Source organism: Acomys minous, assembly GCF_964271855.1.
Source record: "Acomys minous genome assembly, chromosome: 10".
In the NCBI taxonomy this organism is placed as follows: Eukaryota; Metazoa; Chordata; class Mammalia; order Rodentia; family Muridae; genus Acomys; species Acomys minous.
The window spans coordinates 104,106,967-104,113,569 of record NC_140491.1 but is presented as its reverse complement, the minus strand read 5'-3'; positions in this window follow the sequence as shown (position 1 = coordinate 104,113,569).

The window sequence follows — 6,603 nt, the reverse complement described above, 5'->3', positions numbered from 1 at the left end:
TATTTGGTGAAATTTTTTTTAATTAGACCAATATAACTTTAAAAATATATTTTATTAATTTATTCATATTACATCTCAATTGTTTTCCCATCCCTTGTATCCTCCCATTCCTCCCTCCCTCCCATTTTCCCCCTACTCCCCTCCCCTATGACTGTGACTGAGGGGGACCTCCTCCCCCTGTATGTGCTCATAGGGTATCAAGTCTCTTCTTGGTAGCCTGCTATCCTTTCTCTGAGTGCCACCAGGCCTCCCCATCCAGGGGACATGGTCAAATATGGGGCACTAGAGTTCGTGTGAAAGTCACCCCACTCTCCACTCAGCTGTGGAGAATGTCCTGTCCATTAGGTAGATCTGGGTAGGGGTTCAAAGTTTACTGCATGTAGTGTCCTTGGCTGGTGCCATAGTTTGAATTCATATTTGAGGAGGACATGTCCTTTTAGCTACACACAAGAGGTCCTGGCTTGAACAAGTGGGGTGAGGAGGATGACATGAGGCAACCATGTAGTGGCAAGTGATGGAGTAAGCAATTTTCTAGGTCCCTGAGGTCTGGCCAGCAGAATTTCCTGTAGGCCGACAACATCAACCACAATCCTAGCTATGTGTGAGAGAAGATCATTAACTCTTGGAATACCAATGTTGTTAGTGAAACCAGGAAACAGGTAAGTTGTTCAGACATCCTGTTTGTGAGTTGTAGATAAGGGGCCGGGGGTGGGGGGTGGGGTGGGGGAGAATCCTGCAATGAAGATCTGGGCTGGTTGCCCAGTTGATGCAAGGTAAGCCTAGGCTACACTGTGAATTCAAAGCTTACCTGGGCTGTGTCATAAGCCCCCCTTTCCTCCACTTCCCCCCCCCCTCTCTCTCTCTCTTTCTCTCTCTCTCTCTCTCTCTCGTGCGCGCGCGCGCGCACACACACACACACACACACACACACACACACACACACACACACACACACACACACACAAAACCCCCAAACAGTGACAGCAGCAACAAATGGTTGTATGACAGTTACCATACAGGCTTATTTGGCTAAACTCCCTAAGTAAGCACTTGGATGGTTTCTAACTTTTATTTATTATAAATAACACTTTCAAGAACACCATCGAGTGAAAGTTATTATACACATCCGGTTGTTTCTTTAAGACAACTTCTAAAGGAAATTTCTTCAGCATGCGGCCTCAGTTGAAGTATGTGTTATACTGCACTGAGAAGTGCACAAGCCTGCATCTGCCCACACTGTTGGGGGGCGGGAGGACTCTTCCCACACATTCTACCCACAAGGACTCTGGGTGTGGCTGTGTGGTTCCTTCTGTACAGTGAGCCATTAGCCAGGACAGCCCTAGATGAGAGCACATTAGTCTTCCCTTGAGAATGTTGTCAGCACACTCCAGATTGGCTTGTTGGTGACCTGTAGCATAGTCAGTAGCCAGCCCCAAACTAGCATTGAGCATTTCAGGCCATCCAGTGCCTAGGTGGATGCCATATAAACACAGCTACGTGCATCACACTAGGGGCAGGCCCATGGAAACTAACTCAGTTTTAATGCACAGAATTGTCCCTTGTCAGAGCTCAGGATGCCAACACAGGACGTCGGGACACTGTGCTTGAATGTAAAGGAAACTCAGGATATCACAAATGGAAGAAGGTCTCAGTCTGAACCTCTCCTGCCTTTCCCCCACTGGAGCTGACCGGAAAAGAATTCTTTGACCTACTTTCTAGATCGCAAGATAGTCATTCCAGAGAATGTCCTGACCTATGCCCGAAGGCCAAGAAGAATCCCAACAGCTTTGCTACAGTCTCTTAGTTCAGACCTTCTTATTTTCTGTTCACACGTCCGTGTGACAGTCCATAAAAGTAGTTCCCCTAGGTTTTTGGGTCTTCCTTTCTGAAGGCTCCTGTGTGGTGTGGTTTTTTTTTGGGGGGGGGGGAGGATAATCTGTCTTTTGCTTTCTGGGTTTTAGCCAAGCACCTTGTGATAGGTGAGGAAAAATTATCACCTTTTCTCCCGCACATCACCAAATACCAAGTTTGGGAGTGATGATTATATGGGAGCCAGGTGATCCATGAAGGAGATGAGCTGTTTAGTGTCTTGCATGGTCACTACAGAGTTGTTTGTAATCCCAAGATGGGATGTGACACTGGCAGGGCTTGGCAAGGTGGCTTATTAGCCTTCCTTTCACACAGGCCACTTAATAAGAACTTTAAAAATGCAGACGGTGTTCTTAATCCCTTGGTAGCAAAATCTCTGATTTATTCTGTAGCAAGCAACTGGTTAAATTCCAAAAGGCAGTAGTTAAGCCCTATCTTTGTGATTTGAAATGGTTGCTATGAGCTAACCAGGTATATTCTCTCTCTCTCTCTCTCTCTCTCTCTCTCATTCCAAAAATTAAAAATCGTCTGACTTGGAGGATTTTGTTTGTTCATTATTTTTTTGTTTTTTTGTTTTCATTTTCCTTCCTTTTCACCCCATCGTCATTTCCTCAGTTTTATTGTTTTTGTCTTTTATTCAATCTCATCCTTCCTTCACGTCTCCCCTTTCTGTCACTTACATTGGCAATCTCCATCATAGTCACATTGTTTTTGGTCACTGCCCTCTCCCATTTGGAATGATGTTCATGATTATACAACCATGCACTGATTATCAGTGGACATGCATTGGGAGAAAGGTGTCATTAGGGGACTTTGTTGCTATGGACACCACAGTGCTCCCACACAAGCCTCAATGAGCAAAGCCTGGAAAGGCCTTTCTTCTGCATTGGTTGAACATTGCCATTTGGGCAGTATCTGAGAGAGGACTGGGTCATGCATAAGCTCTTATTGTTTCTGCACTGTAGTGGCAGTGTGAGCTCTCTGGGTTCTCTCTGTCATGTCACAGTGTTTCCCACTGTGTCCCCAGCGAGGTGGTTGTCCTTGCACTAACCAGGCAACCCTATGGATGAAAGTCCTTTCAGGTGTCTGTGTCCCGAATACGGAGCGTTGTTTGCAATGAAGGTGTCCTTTGGGAAGCCTTTCTCATCCTTTGTTGTTGTTAATGCTCTTAGATTTTATTTAACCTTATTATATGTGTAAAGGCATTTTTGCCTGCATGTATGTCTGTGCTACTGTATGGGCTCAGTGCCCAGAGAGACCAGATAAGGGCACTGATTGGATTCTTTGGAATTGGAGTTTGAGCTGTTATGAGCTGCTCTGTGGGAGCTGGGAATTGAACCCGAGTCCTCTGGAAGAGCAGCCAGCACTTTGAAGCACTGAGCCACCTCTCTAGTCCCCTTTGTTGTCTTTCATGTTATTCTTGATTAAAGTAGATCCTTAACTTCTCAGACTTCCTATTGGTGGATAAGGACTTGCTGGATTGGGGAGCAACATTCATTATTGATTTAATACTTTGGTAGTCATCACTTTCCACTTTGTTTCCAGGTTTGTCTCTTAATGTGATAGAATTATCGGGAGCTGGAGAGATGGCTCAGGGGTTAAAAGGGCTGGCTGATCTTACAGAGGTCCTGAGTTCAATTCCCAGCAACCACATGGTGCCTCACAACTATCTATAATGAGATCTGGTGCCCTCTTCTGGCCTGCAGCCATACATAATAAATCAATAAATCTTAAAAAAAAAAAAAAAGAATTATCAGTGGATTGTGTAGCTTAGAGCCACAATGAACACAGTATGGAGTTAAATACAGGAAAGAATGGTGCATTCTAACGATGAGGGGAATCATAAGCTGTCTGAGGCTCCTGTTCACATGGCACAGTGCACTATTATAGAGTAAACTGCTTCTGCAAGTGGAAGGAATGCTCTGAAATAATGGGGGAAAGTATACTATGGTAAATACACAAATACAGCATTGTTGGGCAGAGGTGGTGTATGTCTTTAAGCCAGCCCTTGGGAGGGAGAGGCAGAGAGACCTCTGTGAGTTCGAGCCTAGTCTATGGAGCAAGTTCCAGGACAGCCAGAGCTACACAGAGAAACCCTGTCTCGAAATGACAACAAAATACATGCGCACGCACGCACACATGCACTCACGCATGGGCGTGTGCAAAAACACACACACACATACCATAGTCATGGAACCACTGTCAAGTATCCTGCATTGCATGTGACCATGAGTGCTCATCTTCTCTGCTGCTGGCAGCACACTAGGTTGGTTAGAAGGAAGAATCTCTGCAAAACATGAGCACTGCACAGCATGATGACCTCGCCCCTGCCACAACATCTCTAGACAATCGGAAGGTTTCACCTCCATACTAACCTCATGGGGTCTGCTGTTGACCAAGTATGTGACATGCGACTGTGTGTAGTGTCACTCACTGCATCATTTCATTTAAAGCTGGCTTGTTGTGTACCATTTACAGTGGTCTCAGCAGTGCCGGTTGCTTCACACAATTGTTTCCTCTCTTTCAGTCTTTCACTTCCGTTTCACTGTTTATTTTATTATTTTATTTTTTTTGGGTATATGTACGTGCCCGAGTGTCTGTATGTAAGCGCACCACATGTATGCAGGTGGCTGAACTTGGGTCTTCTGGAAAAGCAGCAAGTCCTCCTAAATGCTGAGCTATCTCTCTATCCCCAGAACAGTTTTCTAGACCTTTCCCTGTTTGTCTGTCTCTCTCTGTCTCTCTCTCTGTGTGTGTGTGTCTCTCTCTCTCTGTGTGGATTTGAATATATTACTTCCAAGTGTGTACAAATATTTAAGTCTCCTCATCTTCCATGACTGAACACTGCAGACACGGTTGATTTAGGATAGGGGTGTGTTTTCTCTCTGTGGAGATGGGGTATGCAAGCTGCAGGTGTTTCTTCTGAGGCCTCTTATCTTGCCTGGCAGATGATCTCTCTCTCACCGGGTCCTTACACTCTCTTTCCTCTGTGCATGCACTGGTCCCCACACCTGCGCTTTTCATGTGCAAAGGTTTGTAGGCTTCACCTTTTCCAATCCTACTTTCTGTGGGGTTCTTTAATGTGTATACCTCCCTTCCAACCTACCTACGCTAGATGGGAGAGAAAGAGGTTAATGGGAACAGGAGAAGTAGACCTTGTTGAACTCAGTTCCTGGGAGCGATTCCCCTGGCATAGTCAGTAGGATTTCAACAGACCAGCAATTCCACCAAAGTTGCTGCTGGTCCAGATTCCAGGCAGCCGAAGCCTGGAGCCTCGAAGCCTTCACTGGAGTGGTTCTCTCTAGGAGCATCTCGAAATGGAGCAATGAACAGTCAAACAATACCAAGACCCAAACAAGGCCCAGCCTCTTCTTCTGGGCTCATATATCTATTTCCTCTCAGAGTCTGCACTAGGATGTTCTTCAGCTGGCAAAAACCAAGCCCCCATATGAGGTGGTTTGAATTCTAAGTGGATAAACATCACCTGCTCTCTCACAAGTATGTTCCACATCCCACCCTTGGGATCAAAACAAAAACATGTTTACATCCAATACTTATCCCACACTTGGGATCAAAACAAAAACATGTTTACATCTACGACAAAGGTTCCTTTTTCCTTATGAAAGACTAGAACCTCCTGCCATCAAGAGCCACATTTAAACTTAATTACACCTCTTTAAAGACCCTATACCTTCTGTGCCCCCATTCTGAGAATTAAGGCTTCAATGTACGGATTTGAGAGGAGGCGGCTGAGCTAGCCACAGCAATACCTTGATTGTACAGAGATTTACTTTGTCACCATTGACTGCCTCTGGGCTTATGGGCCGCACCAGGGGGCCTAAATTTTCTCTACCATGGTTTAGTCATTTGTGTACCAGTTGAGATAGGACATTGTGAAAGAACCTTTGTGGATTGGATAAAGCTTGCAGGTTTGTCTTAGAAATACTTTCTGTGCCCTGTGTGTTTGTTTTCTTGCTTCATTTTTGGGTTTTTGTGGCTGTGAAAAGCAAAGGGGAACAGAAGTGAAATCAGTTTTGGAAAATATCTGAATAGAATCAGAAGGTCACTGCAGAATCCAGACTTAAGTATGACTGAAGATGCTGAGTACAATGTCAACTTGGGTACTCACTTGTATCTGTGACCTCAGGCTACAGGAACAACCCAGAAGTGATTGGTCAATGATTTTCTGCCCAGAGGCTCCAGATACCCGTCAGACACACATTTCCATTGTGTTTGTGCCTTCTTCTTGTAAAAATATCTTCTATTGATCACATAGGCCCTATTGCTTCCCCCTCCCATCTTCTTCCCCCTCCCTCTCCTTCTCCTTCTTCTTCCTTTTTTTTAACCTTTAAAAAAAAATTCCATCTCAGTGTACTCTGGCTTCCATGACATCTTCTGAGAAACCAGATGTTAATGCAGGCAATCACTTGTTTTTCTCTTTTCTCTCTGTGTGTGTCTCTTTGTGTGTGTGTGTGTGTGTGTGTGTGTGTCTGTATCTGTGTGTGTTTGTATCTGTGTGTGTGTGTATGTGTGTCTGTGTGTGTATGTCTGTATGTATGCAGATACATGTGGAAGCAAAAGTTGAAATTGTCTTCTTTAATCACTCCCCCCTTATTTTTGAGTCTAAATCTCTCACTGAATGTGGAGTTCATAAATTCAACTGCACTGGCTGACCAGCAGGCCACAGGGAGCCTCCTGTGTCCAGCCTCCTTGGCGCTGGCCTTACAGGGTTGC